Consider the following 18,529-nt stretch of genomic DNA (forward strand, 5'->3'; position numbering starts at 1 on the left):
TATGCCTGCGAGTCAACACCGAACGTCCATGCCTCTGAAAAAGACAATCTGTGCCAAGGCCAGCCCGCGAGCCCGCCTGACGACAACAACTCAACGGCGTCATCACGCGGCGGTGCCTCTCTGCCGCGCACGTGCAGTGAGTCACGTCAGCCAGCGAGCCGGCGCCTTCCTGTCTGGCGAGTCTGACACATGCCGTGGCGACGTCCCTCGTCCTTGGGTGCAGCCACGTGCAGCGCCGCGGCTCCGCATTCGATGAGTATGACGCGGCCCAGCGGCGACCCCATTGGAGGATTCTGACCTCATGACTAGCGGCGCTTCTGGTTGGACATTTAGTTACTCAAAGAATCCACCCGGTTTATATAAAAGAAGCCCTCCGGCGCGTCACGAGCAGTTGAGTTATGTGTTAGCAGTAGACGTATGTGTTAGAGAGGAGAGCTCGGCTCTTCGGGTCTCTAAGCTGTCGGCCCCAGTGCCGAATTTGTAACGCCTCTGTATATATGCTGTACATAAACCTTGTTTAACTCACTGTCGTTTCGTCCGCTCGTCTATCGGCTCTGCGCAGAAGCAGTCGCGAGCTGAGAAACCTACGCTACTAAACGGCTGGTGACCGTGTCGACGGATATCGGAGCAGTGGCGCCTTCGGGACCGTGTTGGCGTTGCCGTCTTTCGTACACAGTGGTTGCAGCGGTGAGATTCGTGGCGCCCTTCGTAACGTCGTCGGAGGTGCGCTTCGCAACAGGCCTCCCGTTCTCGTACGCCGGGATTTTGTCGCTGCCGCCGCGCAGCATCACAGCACGCTTCTACCTCACGGGCTCGCACATCGGGGTTCCGCCATAGAGCGCGAGCCACTGGCGCTTTGCGCGCACGCCGCTGTGCAGCCTTGTCTATCAGCTGAGCTTCTGAACGTGCGTGCGAGCCAGAACAGCTTTAGTTTTACTACACCACTTCCTTAGCGTACAGCGCTGCCAACAAACACGCGATCACTAACGTCTTCGTGTGACTTGATTCCTATTTTGTCGTGCGCTTGCACATCGGGGTTCCATCTTCGAGCGTCAGCCGCCGCCGCCGCCTTGCGTGTATCATACTTCTTATCGGCAAACTGTGAATCATCCGCTGGCCGCGTCCATCCATCGTCTATCTGTCTGTCCGTCTGTCTGTTTGACGCACGGACACTTGGATGGACGCATGAACGTACGCAGGAACAGACGCCTGGATAGACGCCCGAGAGGACGGACAGATGCATGGATGGCTGAACGTATGGATGAATGTACGCATGGATGGATGGACGCACGAATGAATGGACGGATGCATGCATGAATGAACGTAGGGACGGACAGCTGGGCGGACGCATGGACCAACGCAGGGACGAATGCATGGACGGATGCACGCACGCACAGATGGACGCACGAGAAGAGAAACGGACGAGTGCATGTGTGGATACACGAATGCATGGACAGACGAACGCATGGACGAACACACGGACAGACAGATGGACGCACGAATGAACGGAAGCAAGAACGAACGGACAGCCGCAAGCACGGACAGAATTATGGACTCTTCCCCCTACTCATCATCATTCACTTATTGAATATGCTGTGACTTTTAATATTTATCAAGGTACAGGTAACATACTCTAGTATCGTATCTTTTCAATATTTCAATGCATATGCATTTCGTTATATGTACAAACTGCCCTCTACGGCCAGTTCAAGAACTAACGAGAGGTGGCTACATATGATTACGACGCCGGGCTCAGCCCACGCCTTAAGAAGGTTTGCTCCTAAAAATAGTCAGGGTCACTTAGCCATAACAAATGGGAAGCGATATTCACAAGGGACCCTTTTTGAATGAAATTGAGCCTGATTAGGGCCTATTTTTATTGCAATCAAGAACAGTTGCTGCGACAGGATCAGATAATACGAATGAATTTGGTTGACTTCACTCAGGTTTAGATTGGGACCAACAACTTTGATAGCGATGTTCCGTGCTAGGAAGAACGGGGCATAGATTAAGATGCGTGGCATTCATTTTCAGCGTAATCAAGACTGGCTTTGGAAAGTTCTACGCCAGAATGACATCCTGATACATATGTGTGGTTTAACGTCTAAAAACCACCATATGAATATAAGAGACGCCGTAGTGGAGGGCTCCGGAGATTTCGACAACCTGGAGTTCTTTCCCATGCCACCAAATCAGAGCACGTGAGCTTACAATTCCGCCTCCCTAGGAAATGCAGCCACTGCAGCCGGGATTTAATCCCGCGTCCTGCGGATCAGCAGCCAAGTACCTTAGCCACTAGACCACCATGATGTGGCCACAATGACATGCCAGCAGTTTTTTTAGGAAATGAGTCCGCGCTCCTGATCCTCCAGGCTCTGATGACAGTTGGTATATGCTTTGAAACTATCGTCACGCCAACCGTGCGGTGTTTTGCAGATATACCATGGCGTTACTAGCTAGCTGCCAACTACCATGGCAAATTGTCAGTCAGACTCGACACGTACCTCGGAGAGCTGTATAGACCATGCGTGATAGTTTACACGGTATTCCGTAGCTAACACAGGGTTACGCCAGGGATCATCCAAATAAACATGGTCGACCAGCATACACCACCAGCCTTTGCACAGCAGCAAAAATGACGTAGTGAACAATTAGCAGTATTACAGCTTGGGAAAGTTCATTGGTCTGATATACGTTCATTTGACGATCAAGAAATTATTCAGTGAAAGTGGCGAGAGTCGTGAGTTTGTGCGTCCTATCTTTTCCTACGCGAGCTTACGGGTTGACCCTTCTATTGCAGCCATCTAGGATTGCATGGCGTGCCACCTATGCGAGATCAAGCAAAGTCTCCGCCTGGCGGCAACTGGCCAAAAGGGTGAAGTATGGATTGTTCCTTGCGTCATCTGCTTGCCACGTCATGTTTCTATGTGCGCGTACGTCATGCCCGTTCTCAAAGTGTAGTTTTTCCGGTCATATCAATGCGAGTGTAACTGTTTCAACGAATACGTCAAACGACGAACGTAAGTATTTGATCTTGCTCGGCTACTAATTCTTGGTAATAAAACCGGCAAGGGCCAGTTTTCAGGCTTCCGTTTATTGTAGTCGTACCCTCCATCCAGGAACTGCTTAAGAGATTGGGCATTGAGAACCAAGTTGAAAGCAGTGGATTTTCATCTCCAGTGCCTTCACGTGGTAGTGGGACCCACACTCCAGATTCTGTGAACATTGATGACATGGTGAGGATTATTATGTGTGTGGCATTATATATATATATATAAGTGTATACTTACATATATAAGTAATACTGATATATATATATATATATATATATATATATATATATATATATATATATATATATATATATATAGAGAGAGAGAGAGAGAGAGAGAGTGTATTTGTGTTTTGACACATTGACACAATCTTAATGAGATCTAACAGACAATAATGCTAAGAAAAGTGAAGGGGAAGTTAATAGACCGAATTGTTTAATACAAGTGAATAAAGAAAAGTGGGTGAAAAAATTACGGCATATTCACGGGGTGAATGATGATGAATAGGCGAAGCTCCGGAGGGATTCATCGGTAAACTGTGAATCTTCCGTGTAATTCGCCCAGTCGATCATCATGTAAAGACGTGAGAAACGCTGTGTGTGTATATACACAAATCAACTTTTATTTGTTCTTAGACGATGGATGGCTTGCGATGTCCCTTCATTATGACGGCTTTATGGTCTGTGAAATGAAGGGAGAGCGGTTCCTTTATAAGATCTCGCGTCTTTCATCAACTACAAGTACCGCTTTCTTGTTTTTAACATCTTGCATCTTTTCATCATCAGCTACAAGTACCACCATGTAGTAAACACTACAAGAACTAAACGAGAGGTGGCTACATACAGGAGACGGTACCGCCATCTAGTGAACACTGCAAGAACTGAACTAGAGGTGGCTACATACAGGCTACAGGGGACGCACAGCCCACGCCCTAAGGAGCTTCGCCCCTAAAAATATTTCGCCGTGTACAGGAACCGAACCTGCAGCTTTCGACTAACGCGTTCGATGCTTTACCACTGAGCTACCACGGCAGCCATCCCCTCAGCCACTTTATTTTGTATATATGTGAATTTACACGTGGGTGTGTCAGCCAGCGCCCTCAGTAGCCATGGCGGCGAGTGTGGCACACTCTTTATGAGCCTGTGTGGCGTCACGTAGCACATGAACTTATTACGAGCTGGCAACTGACTAATGGAATACAACTAATAGTCCCTTGTAGTCCCTCGTATACAAGGCACCAAGTCTGCCAGTACGAGACCCTCAATAATGAATAAGGAAAAAAAGAAGTGTATACTTAAGGGCTCATTTTTTCATGCTTTGACACAGTATTGATGAGATCTAACAGACAATAATGCTAAGAAAAGTATAGGAGAAGTTAATAGACAGAATCGTAAAGTACAAGTGAAGAAAGAACAGTGGGTGAAAAAGGTAACTTGCCGTGGGCAGGAACCGAACCTGCGACCTTCAAATATATATATATATATATATATATATATATATATATTTATATATATATATATATGCCAAATGGTGAGCGCATGTGACAGTGACACATCGTGTTGCCCCTAGCTTAACTGTTGAAAAATTAATTTGTCATTTGAAACTGTGGTTGTGATGGTACTAAAGGCTGCTTGTAATTGGTGTCAAGATGTGCAAACTGCCCTCCTATAGCCGTCGTCTTGCTATGGTTGTGGCAGTGGCACTGGTCGGGCTGGATCTGATTGGATTGTTTCAAAGGAGTCCTAGTTTATCTCATATTGAATTGCACCACTGAGGAATTTTTCAGAATTTTTTAACAAGAAAAAGTGCACATACTAGCATTAAATACAGTAATAGCTCATTGTGAGCTAATCTTTTTGTGTGAACTCTTGCTGGTGCGAATAACATATTGGCGATTTTGATAAGGGATGACATGTCCTTGAAACATTCACTGTACGTTTCTGACCTTACAGTCATTGCTACTGTCATCATTGCAGTCAAGGGCCTGTATGATGACCAGGCATTTTCTAATTGTTCAGCATCTATATATGACAATATTGATCCAAGAAAAATGCATGAGTGTCAGCTGTAAGTTTAAATTGAGGTGAAATCACTAAAAGTCAAGTTAACTGGAGCTCAAATATTAAAATATCAGTATTATTTATAAATAACTTTTTGTGGGGCCTCTTGCACTCAAGATGCTAAGGGGACAATATACAGTAGTCAGTGATTCCACTCCTGCCCCAACGGTGGCAAAGTGCACGAAATCAGATTTAATGCGCCGTCCTGATAATATCAACCGAAATTATGCCATACTGCACTAAAGTCGAATTTGGGAGCGTCTACCACGGCCACCGAAAAATAGCTAATATCTTCTTTTAGAACACAACAGTCCGGTTTTTTTCCGTGTAAAAATTTCGATAGCTTAAGGTAACCGGAAGATACAGAGTTAGAAAGAATATAACGAAAACCGCTAATAAACGTGTGGCACGCGCGTCTTCCCTTGCTCAGAGGAGGAGGGTGGCTCACTGCTCGGAAGAAAGGTACGCCCGTCAGATCAAAGTCTTGAACCACGTGTTTTTTTCCCCTTACGATCGCTTTTAACTTTGCTAATAACCTACCGGGAAACTTCTAACTCATACAGTGCAAATCCCTAATTGTAGACCGGTCGCCGCTTAGGTTTCACCAGGACAGGAGTAATAGTACCGGAACTATTTCGTCACCAAAATTAGGCCTAATCACTAAAAAGATTAGTTTGGTAGCATCACCTCACAAACGAATTTAAATTTTGTCCGCTTTATATATTAATAAAAAGCACCCCATAGGCTAATCGGAGGCCCAACTCCGTACTCTCCAGACCCTTAATTAAGGGGGTAATCAGCAGAAATCTCATTTCATTAACACATTTTTATAAAAATACCAACAAACTTGACTGATACACCGCTGAAACCTACATTTAGAACATAAGAATCCAGGTGTGGCGATGGCGTAGTGGTTAGAACATCCGTCTCGCATGCAAGAGGTCCATGGTTCAAATCCCGGTGCCGCGCAGTTCCCAACCAGAAAAATAAATCCGCGTGTTGATGGAACTGCATTAAGAGGCCTGGGGTGCAGCCTCACCGGTAACCACCGCCGAAAACGCACTCCCTCACCACAGAAGGATTGGCCACCCTGGTGCAGCATCTGGCCACTACCTCCCACAAGCATACGTCAAATAACTCACGGCCCTCAGTTCCCAGCAGCTGCAAAGCAACTGACCATGGCGGCGGTCAGATCTGCAATGCAGCAGAGAGTGCTAAGAATCTCTGGACTACAGGCCGCCATTGGAACCTGAACTTGGCAACGTTTAACGCTAGAACCTTATCTAGTGAAGAAAGTCCAGCCGTACTATTCGAGGATCTAGAGGGTGTTAAATGGGATATAATAGGGCTCAGTGAGGTTAGGAGGACAGATGAGGCCTATGCTGTGCTACAGAATAGGCACGTCCTTTGCTATCGGGGCTTGGCAGAGAGAAAATAACTGGGAGTGGGGTTCCTAATTGACAGAATGATAGCTGGCAACATAGAGGAATACTATTGCATTAGTGAAAGGGTGGTAGGTATTGTAAATAAACTAAATAAAAGATACAAGATGAAGGTAGTACAGGCTTACGCGCCTACATCCAGCCATGATGACGCTTCAGTTGAAAGCTTCTATGAAGACGTGGATTCGGCAATGAGTAAGGTTAAAACACAGTATACTATAGTGATGGGCGACTTTAATGCAAAGGTAGGGAAGAGTCAGGCTGGAGACCACGCAGGAGGAGGTTATGGCATCGGCACTAGAAACGCCAGAGGAGAGCTACTAGTAGAATTCGCAGAACGCAATAAATTGCGGATTTTGAATACCTTCTACCGCAAACGAGAAAACCGCAAGTGGACATGGAGGAGCCCTAATGGCGAAAATAAGAACGAAATAGACTTTATAATGACTGCACCCCTACTGAAACGTTCCGTATGAAATCTTACGGAAAATATATGGACTCCGTAACATTTCCTTATGCTACATACGGAAAAAATATGGAGTTTTATGGAAATATACGGAAGTTGTATGGCATTTACGGAAAGCTTCTTATGGAGTATAAGGAAGGATAAGGAAATTGTATGGCGTATACGGAAAGCTTTTTATGGAGTATACGGAAAGATAAGGAAAATGTATGGCATATATGGAAAACTTTTTATGGAGTATATGGAAGGATAAGGAAAGATAAGGAAACTTATGGAGCATACGGAGAGTTCATGATGGAAGGATAAGGAAAGTGTATGAAGTGTACAGAAGCTTTCATAAGGAAAATGCAGAATGTAAGGTCTTACGGAAATATACAGATTTTGTAAGGTGCTTACGAAAATGTGCAATAGTGTATAAAAGGCATGTGGATTGTTGCAAAAATGTGGAAACTCTACAGTTGTTGTCACATTTTAAGCAGGAAATCCGAGCTCTATAAAGTTATAAATGAATGCACAGTGACATATATAGTACAAAAGAATAACGCAGCCTAGTCTGTGTTGTCAGTCACCGCTGTTCGCCCTTTTGCAGAATGAATAACACTTCTGTAGATGACCAGGTGCTAAAGTCTGTCACAAGGAAAATGTGTGATTCACAAGGAATGACAATAACTGTCATTTTACTTGCATGCTGTCACACGAAAACAAATCAAGCAAAAAAAGCATAACTTCAAGGGCTCGTTTTTTGGTAGAAACAATAATAATGAGAACTAAATTCAATGTAATGAACTTGTCAATAATAATGAAACTGTTCTCATTAACATTGGCAAAGAGAAATGTCATTTTAAAATATCGGCCATGAGCTTAGCTCTCCTGAGCACCGACAAAAGAAATGAAAATCTATGAAAACTAATTGCATGTAGCCTAAAATAATTTTTTATTGATAGTATATGCTCCTACAATATAAATACAGCTATACACAACTTGCCACAGCTTCACGACAGAAACGAGGTAGGGGCAGAGGAAGTGGTCAGAAAAATAATTAAGTATGGGAGCACAACTGATATGTACAAACACATAATGGTGCTTATCACTGATGCACGGATGGTCGTGTATAGAGCTGGGTCGTTTTGAGATTTTCAAAAGCATTGTTTCAGACCACCATGCAGATTACGCTTCAATTGTAGTGCTACATAAGACACAACTTATGGGCCAGCTTTAATGAATAAGAAGATTATAGGTTAAACAAATGCTTTAATATATATCATATCATGGCTGCATGGACGCATACAAGCTATGTAAAGCGCAATTAAGTGAGGACGCATGAGCTTCTCTTGATGCTTCAGTTCTACATAGATGCTTCAACTGTGCTGCAAAGAAATTTAACCAATGTCTGTGTGTGCAACATTGTCCATTTTAAACTATCTATATGTATACATAAAATTCCTACTGCGAGTTAAGCTACGTAGCACTCCATAACTCTTCCTTTTATTAAGGGCAATTTTTCAAACAATCAACATTATTCATTTTCTTTCTGATGACTTCGTGCCCGCAATTCTTGGTTTGGCTCGATCACAATTGTGCAGCCCTTATTTTGGAGGAATCAAAAAACATCAACCAAAATATATTTTGGAACTGCTTCTCGGTGATATTGCCTTCCCTCAACTGCCACAGCTTGAGATGAGTCATATAGCAAGTCTCGCGCATACCTAGGGCCTACCCTTGAAGAAACTGGTCCGGCTGTGAAATGCTCAGTTTTTTCTCAAATAAATTTTTTGGTTTGAGTTTTCTCACTTCTCGAGTCCCTTCACAATCAATCAGACCCATTGTTCCCCTTAGTCCTTAATTTTGTTATATTATGAAATAAATAAAAAAATTAGTAATGAAAATAAAAATCATAATAACTGTTGCGCAAAAAACACAGTCCCACATACGTACTTGAATGCAATATTGCTTTTATATTGTTTTAGAACCTAAGGCATTAAAAAAGATAGCACTACAATAAAAACGTTGAAAAAAAAAATTTTAAACTTCGCGGGACTCGAACCTGCGCCACTTAGTTGTGCTCGCGTACGTGAACTGAGCGCGTTAGCTTACTAAGCCATTCGCGCTGAACATAGCATGGTGTTTAAGTTATGTATATAAATTTGCTTTTTACACGCTATGTGTTGGTGTATTTATGTACGATATGCGATCGTATCTATTGTTGTGTGCATATGTTTTGGGATTGTATATACGTCACATGCTTTTCGCATGTCTTTCAACTATAGATTGCTGCACCGCCGCGGATGAAAACAAGTATTTTTACACCCACACACAAGCTTGAGCAGTTGAAGGTTGTTTCCCGGGGCTCTCTTGCGATTGAGTCGGCCACCACAGGGAATTAGAGTGATACGCCATTAATCCCTGCATCTAGCTGTATTCCCCTTAGTAGCTCTATCGCTTGATGACAAATCGAGCGCGGGGCGCGACGCTATTGCGCACGACCATGCCTCGCGTAGCGGCGACATCAGCTGATTGCGCCGGCCGGCTTGCTTCGATTTGCTTCAGAGCAAAGAAATGTCATACCTTGAAAGATTGCGTACTGCACTATGTCAAAATGTTACTGCTTTGTAGCCATCCTATGATTCATTGAGAATTGATAACTCTGATATCACTACTGTAGAGCTTTGCGTCGGCGACACGCACCGAACGTGAAACCGCACTACGTCTGTCGTAGAAGCAGTAGGAGGCTGTCGTCTGCTAGAACAAAAACAAAACAAAGACCTGCGAAAATATTTATAAGTTGTAACTTGTTTTTTGAATAACCGTTTATCACTTTTAAAGTTATTTTGCCAGATAACATACATTTTTTATTTTTCAGTTTATAGCAGCGACAGATGTTTTTTTTTTATTTTTCTCACACAGCTATCCAAGTCAAATCCATTCACAGCTGAAGCCACATGTTGTTTGTCTTCTTTGTTTCTGTGAGCATGCCGTTTCGGTGCGTGTCTCATGTGTTCGCGCTGCTACACACGAGAGCACGAAATGTTAAATTTACGCAAGGAAGCGCCGTTCCTCGTTCGTGTGATGTGCTAAGATTGCGCCCTATTCCCGCGGTTGTCCGAGTGCGGATCAAGTGCGAGTCGCCCAAGGAATCGGCGGGTTGGGCGGGCGCTCGAAGGACTCCGAGGTGACGGCTGACGCCTGTGGTCGCTTCCCTCAGGACAATGTGAAAGAAACTAAAGGTAAGGGGGACACTTTTTTATGTAGACCAAGTATGCCACTCAGTGCAAGTGTGTGTTGCTGCACTCGAACCAGGCGTCGCGAAACGGCAACCTTACGCGCCTTTGCGAGTGCGGTTGCCGATTCGCTTTGACAACGCTAACGCCAGCAGAGCCATGGCGCATCGGCGCGGCCTTACTGGAGCTAATTCGAGACAACTGCGGCAACGTGCATGTGTATGGTGATCGATTTTTTCATATGTGCAATGTAGTGATGAAGACGCACACGGCGCTTGCTACGTTGTTGATTAAACGAAGCCTGCAGTGCCATTTCATGCAAAGCGCATTTTGTTTACGTTCGCGGGCGATACAATTTGTAACTTGGCTCGATTCACCTAGCCAACCGCCTAAGTGGGTTGATTAGCATACGTTCACGGTAGAGCGTTATTATGCCCCTAAACAGTGGCGTGTGCTTGTTGAAAGATATAATGTGTGTGCCTAGTGTAGAGAGAGAGAGAGAGGTGTTCGTGCAATCTGCATGTGTACCTGCAAGACGCCTTTGCTTGTAACTAATAATGTACCGGCCAGCACCTACATTGTACGCCTGACTTTGAAGAAAACTTGCATGCACAATGCGAGATTTTGTAATCTGCCAGAGTTGCTTTTTATAAAATAATACACTGCCAGCATGTTCAAAATATGTTTCACTGCTGTGTGGCAGGGGTGCGGTTATTACGCTGTTGTGTAGTTGCTGATGCAAGCACTTATAGTTTTGATGCGTTAATATTTCTCATCTAACTCATCAGGTGTTTGGCTGTTTCAGCACAAACAAGGCAAAGAGAGAAGGAAGACGGGTAATGACAGGACCAGTGCCGACTTTTGTTTGCAGGAGAATACCCATGTTGGTGTATTTATTGTGACAGCCTTTCTGTGTTGCTTTTTTGCCCAATTTATGCAACAACAAAGTTGTCAGCAATATGAGAAAGAACACTGAAATTAGCTTTTAAAGATCATGGTGACTAAATGCCTAGTAACTCACAGCACAAAGTAACAACAAAAGACATCAGTATGATCAATGTGGATGAGTACAGTCTTGCATCTAAAAAATATATTGTGCAAAATGTTGCCTAAGTAAGAAACCTCTCTATGTTTGCAAATAGTGTGACGTCACTTCGAGCACCGTGCCAGCCATTCCCTCCCTCTGTGCAAGGGCTGGTTGGCAAGGAAGTTGTTTGTGACGTTCCTGATAGACCATCGAGATGTATGCGATTCTAAACCTGTAGCCTAATATATACGTAATCTTTTGTGCAGTTACATCGCTGCATCTGACACCTACAACTTATTTGCATATTTACATTGCTTCCTTAGGACCTAACACACAAACTTGTTGTTTGCATTGTCACTTCATGAATATCGAGCGGTAAAGGTACTGAGTATATGTGAAACAAGAATCTCTGCTTATTACATGAAGAAATATGAGGCCTTCGATAAAACGAGTTATACCTTTATTGAGCTTGCGTACTCGTCGAGGCGATTCATACATGCAGCTTCAGCAAATGGTATCTTCCAGCCCGGTGACCTTGCAATTTTTTTCTGCACACAGCGCCAACACCGAGATGTACCCACCCGCAGATGGTCACGTCAAGTGCATATTTACCTTGACTAAAATGTCGAATCAAGTTTTTTGATCGACCGGTCCCTGCCATGAGTGCTAGTCTTCGCAAACAAGACACATTGTTATTGACACTGCACACACCACACTCAGTATTCTCAGTTGAACCGATATTCTCAATACCTTTCAATGCACACTACATGCCGCAATCAACAGTGCACATTTTTGAAGACTATGCCGCTGTTGCTCGCACAGGCCACCACGTGTGTTCACTTCTTCAAGATAAACAGACAGCGTGGCAAATATTTTACCACACAGTTTACCACACAGCTGGATGTTTGCTGACACATACTACAGCTAATGTCGACATTGTAACGTGAAGTGTAAGCTTTGAAAAATTAAAACTTGCCCCAAACACCGCACGACTGTACCGGGCTGAGCCACCAGCGGGAGTGTTTTTCCAGCCACACCTTTTACATGTGCCAGTGACATCATGCTGTGACGTACTTCGGTAGGGGCCTATCGCTGCATACTTTATGTGAATGAGGGTCCTGTTAGTGAAAGCAGGCATTGTTGATTTCGTAACTTGTTCATGCCCAACTCGACCTTCATTTGCACAAGTTGTCTGACTGATATTCAGGCGAACTTTTGTGTAATAATGTATACAGTTGGCAGTCTGTGCTTGCCGCATACTGTTGTTACTGGTGTTTCTTGTTGTTACTTTGCACTGCTCATTACTACTCACCTACACAAACTAGCCTATCTTGCCGCTGTTTTGGACAAGATGCAGCAGGCAAGTGCGATAGTGTTCATAACTCTAAATTCTCGAGCAAAATTGATCGTTTCATATTCAGTTAGTTGCATTCATATCAGTACATTATAAGAAATCATTGATTAAACATGAATCCGTGTTCCTTTACATAATGCTCACAACTTTTATATCAAATTGAATGGTGTTTATAAAAAACATGGGTTTTAGCTAAACTTCATGCTCTTTTCTCGAAGAGCTGACAAAACGCTATTGCATGCTTACTTGCCATGAATTGGACTGTGTTCTAAATACATTGCAATTCTTCACCGGACTGCCAGCACACTTCACATTGGGGGAACATTTAATAACCATGGATTGATTAATTAAGAACGGAAAGAAAGAAGCGGCAGGCCGGGATACTTGATATTGGCATCCGTTTTGCTACCCAGCGCATTATCATGCAAACTTCCTATAGAGTGGTTATGCGTCTTGCATGTGTGTCTGTAAACCAAGAACTTTGGGTAGAACTATATTTATCTTACAAATGGTTGCAGGACTGTGGAGGCTGTAGGGCTGCTTAGGAATGGTGGAATCCCTGGACATGTGTTCAACCTTGCTGCATCAGCTCCTTGGTGTTTTCACGGCATCTTTACAGATGTGTTGGGTGAGTAAAGCAAGCAGGTTTCAACACAAGGAAAAGTATAATATGGCAGCACCTCTTGTGCGTGCCTTACATCCCAAGTATATCAAATATTTATCTTGCCTTGTGGCCTGTAATTTTTAAAGAGACACTTCTTTTTGCTTTATATTTGAGTCTTGATGCTTCGACAGCAATGTATTTGTGTTTGACAGCAAGTGTTCTTGAACAAATAACTGATCTCAATAATGACAAAACACCCTTCATACTTGGTCCTTAGCATAAGCTAGCACTTATCTGTAGCAGATTCAATTATTCATTTTTTGCTGGGATGATAATGGGCAAGTAGCAAAGGCAAGTTCAGATAGGAGTGGTCGGTGACGTCTGTTTAGGCTCTGCCATATTGCTTTGCAACCAGAGTTACTTGTGGCCACATATACAATGAAGCCACATGACGTGCATTCTAAATGAGATTACCATACCACATTTCACTGCATCATAGTATGTGCCGAACAAATGCATATATCATTAGCTTGCCACTATAAAGGGATCCTAAACCAACACAAGGTTGAAATTTAGTCGTGGTGTTGCAGCTGTGTATGACTCTACAATGGATACATAGCCGTGATAATTTGTCTATATGTGGTCGCAATAGTAATGTTACACACATTGTACGATATAAAAGAGGTCCTCGCTTATTTCGCTTTTTTTTGCTATGCTTCTTTCTTGTCTCTTCTTGCCATGTGCTCCTCCTCACTGTACAAGGAGCAAGAGCAGTGGGCATACAAACACGTATTTAAAAAAAAATGTTGTAAGGTGAGCACTGAGAAGCTGAACACTTCCAAAAGGCTCAAAGAGGTAAAGGTATTGTTTCTTGCTACTTTTTGGGCACCCATAGCTAGTTGTGCTGCTGCAGTTAAAAAATAAGTGAAATGTTAAAAATTAATTGGAGATGGTTTGGCACCCATAATTGCAGTTACATACAGAAGTAGGTTTCAATGTGTAAGCAAAATCTGTTTACTCTAAATCAATCCTAATGATATCTGAAATTCAGGAAATATTCACAGAAAAGCTCAGGAAAAGGCTAAGTGGTTGCCCCTTGAATGTGAAGGAGATACCCTTCTTCTAAAAGGTCAATAGACAGTCTAGTAGTCTCGATATTACATGCACTATAAAATATTCTGGTGTGGTGCTTTTCATGCATGTTATAATGAGAGGGGTTTTTAATAGAACTGTTGTCACTTTGCCCTGCATTGCTGAAATTGTTCACATAGTTATAATACATGAATCACTTTATGCCTTTTGATTTTATGCAAATGGTTTGCTTACCCAGTCGGTTTAACTTGATCTGGATAAAATCATAAATGCTCTAAATTTTTTTTTACTATACAGCAGGATTATTTTTAAAATACGCGACCATTGATGTGAACGCAGTTGGTGGCGTGCTTGATTAATCCTTCACTATCACCACTCTAACTACACCTGCTACAGTGCATAGTGTGACAAAAGTAATGGTACTTAACATTACTGGCAGCATACACTTTTATGTCTCAAAATAGGTTAAAAAGCCTGGTAAAAATGTGTGTACGTTTTTTTTTTTCGCTCCAACTAAATATTCGGGTCTACTCAAAGTAGCATCCACTCTTCTAAGTTCCTCAAACTTTTAGGTGTTCAAAAGAAGTATCAATGCCATGTACTTTCTTTGTCAGCCTACTCACGACTCTAATAATGAGAATTACCCGACAACATTACTCAGGAAAATATAGGGATGTTATAAAAAGTAATGTCAATTCAATTGTCAAAAAATGTCAACCCATTAGTAACTTGCCGCCAAGTTACGTTTTCGTTCACTTTTCTTTTCACAATTTTGTGAAAGTTATTTTTGATAACATCACCTATAGTTTGTTTGGCATCATTGTCTGCTAGTTCTCATTATAATGTGTTCAACAAAGACAACAAACCCTTAAATTTATAGTTCTTTCCTTTACTCATGAATCTGAAACAGTGAATCTCGGTAATCTTAGCGGTGTGTGACTTGTTTTTTTTTTTTTTTTTGATCAGTTGTGCATGTATTCAAGTACATGCATTTAGGTGGGAGGGCGAACTATTGCCTCCTCCTGTGACTAGCAGATTTTCTGAGAATGGACAGATGCATAATGCTGCCAAAGAAGTATAGGGATATTGGAAGTAATCGTAACGTAATTGCAATCGTAATGTAATTGCCAGTAGGCAAAAAAAAGGTGTCCCACACTCGCCATAATGGTAACAGGCAGCGCTGACTGACTCTTCCATGTATAAATGCACATATATACCGTACAAAATGGAAGAGGGATAGCCGCCATGGTAGCTCAGTTGATAGAGCATCGGACATGTTATTCGAAGTTCGCAGGCTCGGTCCCTGTACAGGGCAGGTTATCTTTTTTTTTTTCCTGCCCCGCCACGGTGGTCTAGTGGCTAAGGTACTCGGCTGCTGACCCGCCGGTCGTGGGTTCGAATCCCGGCTGTGGCGGCTGCATTTCCGATGGAGGCGGAAATGTTGTAGGCCCATGTACTCAGATTTGGGTGCATGTTAAAGAACCCCAGGTGGTCAAAATTTCTGGAGCCCTCCACTACGGCATCTCTCATAATCATATGGTGGTTTTGGGACGTTAAACCCCACAAATCAATCAATATCTTTTTTTCCTTCTACTTTTCTTTCTTCACAATTGCAACACTTCTATTCTTCTTGAAGATTTTCTGGTGTAAAAAAGGTACCTTATAATCTGAAGAGGCAAACAGAATGTGCCAGTGTACGAGTTAGCTCTTGTAGTGGTTACAAGTAAGATATGTTTTGAAGAATAAACCATTCTGCCACTTGCCTAAAGAATGGCTACAGGACATGGCGCTGGATGCACTTTGTTATTTTTGAATCAAGCTATCTTGTATTCTATTTTTATAAATTACATGGGATACACATGACGGTATCACACACTTTAACGCCACAAAGATTATACAGTCAACAATGTTATAAATGCGAAATTGCATAAGGATAAGGTGAAAACTGCACCCTCAACGAGAATGTACAGAAAGCACAGGGTGCAGGCGTCATTCCTTCTGCCCGTGCTTTTCAAGTGCGAGCTGTTTTCACCTCGTTCTGACCAACTAACTAGATTGAGATGTGTTGTTATAGTGCAAGAGGATGCTCCACGGGAAACTAGGTTTGTCTCAAAGTCTGTGTGTGTCTTTCAACCTATATGGTGCCCGGTTCAAGAGTTCATGCAGACCAGATCGTGTAAAACAGGACCGTGTAAAATGGACTGTGTAAATAAAATAAAATGGACCATGTAAATAAACAGGATCGTGTAAAAATGTCGTTTTCGTGTGCAACTGTAGTTGTGGTTGTGCTGAATGACCTTTCTTTATATACACTACATAACAAACTTGCTTCTTTAGAGTCGAGTGCATCTTCAGATCGATTGTAAATGTTTGCATATGCGAGGCCTTAAGTTTTATAAGAAATTCCTCAGTGTGCCACGAGGAAATGTGTGTTCAGCGAAAATTTGTATATCATTATATACAACTCTTAAAGCCTCGTCTACAACTTTATGCAGGTTGACCTTGAGCAGAAAACGAGGAGCGGCAGCAGCCCCCAGAAAAGAGCAAGCACCCTCCAAGCTCCCGAAGCTCTCTTCGACAGGAACAGCAAGGTCACTGTGTGGCATTGAAAACCATTGCGAGGAGTGCCTTATCAGTACACTGTGCTGCTCTTTCATCGCAGAAGACGAAGTTGACCACTCCAGAGGAACTTCACGCTGTGTATTGTGAGTGCTTCAGTGGTTTTGTTTTTGTCCAGCCAGCAGTTAAGAAATCATGTGTCAGATTCAGCCAGGATGGCTAGAGGGAGTCGGGCAGGCATGTTTGGACATTTGTCTAGCCAAGTAGTGCCAATTTTCGCACTGGTCCTGTTGGAGTTACTGCCAGAATCACAGAAGCTTCGTCACCTCTCTAAATGTACAGATGTGTCGGGGAAGATTAGCTGCATTAGGTTTTTCTATAACTGATAGCTTCCAACATTCTTCATTATACAGGAGTTTTGTTCCTCACTTATGGGTGTAAAGCCCTCTACAGAAAAAATGCAACACGTCTACTTCCAGAAGACTCCAAGGCCCTACTTGTAGGTTTTTTCGACTTGTATCATAAGCACCTCATTTGGGGTACATGAACATTTTATAAACATGTACAGCGAAAATTTTGGGTGGCTGGTCGTTTTGTCGTTATCTTGTTCCTCGCAGTATTCTTAAGCATGTTGTGCATTACGTTGTCAATCTGGTTCATGTGCATAGAAGACATTACGGAGTTTCAGGCTACAGTATAAAAAGCCTGGAAGCAAGCTATCAATAATTTTTTAACAGAGTTGCTTAATCTGATACATGATACATCACTAAACTTTCGTGCGTATTCATCAATGTAAGCTCGTCTTAGTGTTATCCAAAATGAAGATGTGAGTCGACAGATGGAAACATCTAGTGGGGTAATCAGGGTGAACAGTAGAAGTGCTTCAGACAGGCTGGCCGATGTTGCGATAGGAGGACCTATTTTTAGAAGTCACCTTGTCATCCTTGGCGTGTTAGTTTAAATGGGGTCAGTAATGACATCATCTATTGGTATAGGCGTGTGTGCCTGTTGGAAATGTTTGTCTGAAAAAAAAAAAAACCTATAACGCAGAAGAGTGCAGCCCTTGCTTCTTTTCAAGTTAGGTTGCACTGATACAAAGTGTTCTCCTATTGGAGGTTGGGGGTAAGGGAAGCAAAAAAAAGATAAATGATAGAAAAAAAGAAAAAAGAAGAAAGAAAAGGGGAATGCAAAGTAAAAGTAGTGCTACACTGCTCCTACTTTGCATCCCCCCTTTTCATCTTTTTTTTCCCTTGTTTTATTTTTTCATCTTTTTTGTTACATTTGCATTGTCCCATCTAGTGCATGAATCAATGACACATGGCTTTGCTATAGCAAAGATGCCTATGTGGTGTTGGATTGAACAGTGCATTGTACTTCATTTAGTTAATTACAGACTGATCAGTCTTGCAATAAGTGCTTCTCGTCTATCACCACACATGTTCAATTGAAAAGTTTGTGCTTGGCTCTTAGTATGTTGGTATATAGCTTGTGTCTTGGAGTACTCAAAATGAATGTTATTTTGCTGCTGTTTATGGTAATGAATTTATCCAACATGAAAATATCTTGCCTTGTGAACTTTGTCGGACCTGCCTTTCTTTTTCTTTCCTATGCAGGCATTGTATGTGAGGGAGGCAGTAACAGAGAGGTGATAGCTTGA

Source organism: Rhipicephalus microplus, chromosome 1 (assembly GCF_043290135.1).
Source record: "Rhipicephalus microplus isolate Deutch F79 chromosome 1, USDA_Rmic, whole genome shotgun sequence".
Taxonomy (NCBI): Eukaryota; Metazoa; Arthropoda; class Arachnida; order Ixodida; family Ixodidae; genus Rhipicephalus; species Rhipicephalus microplus.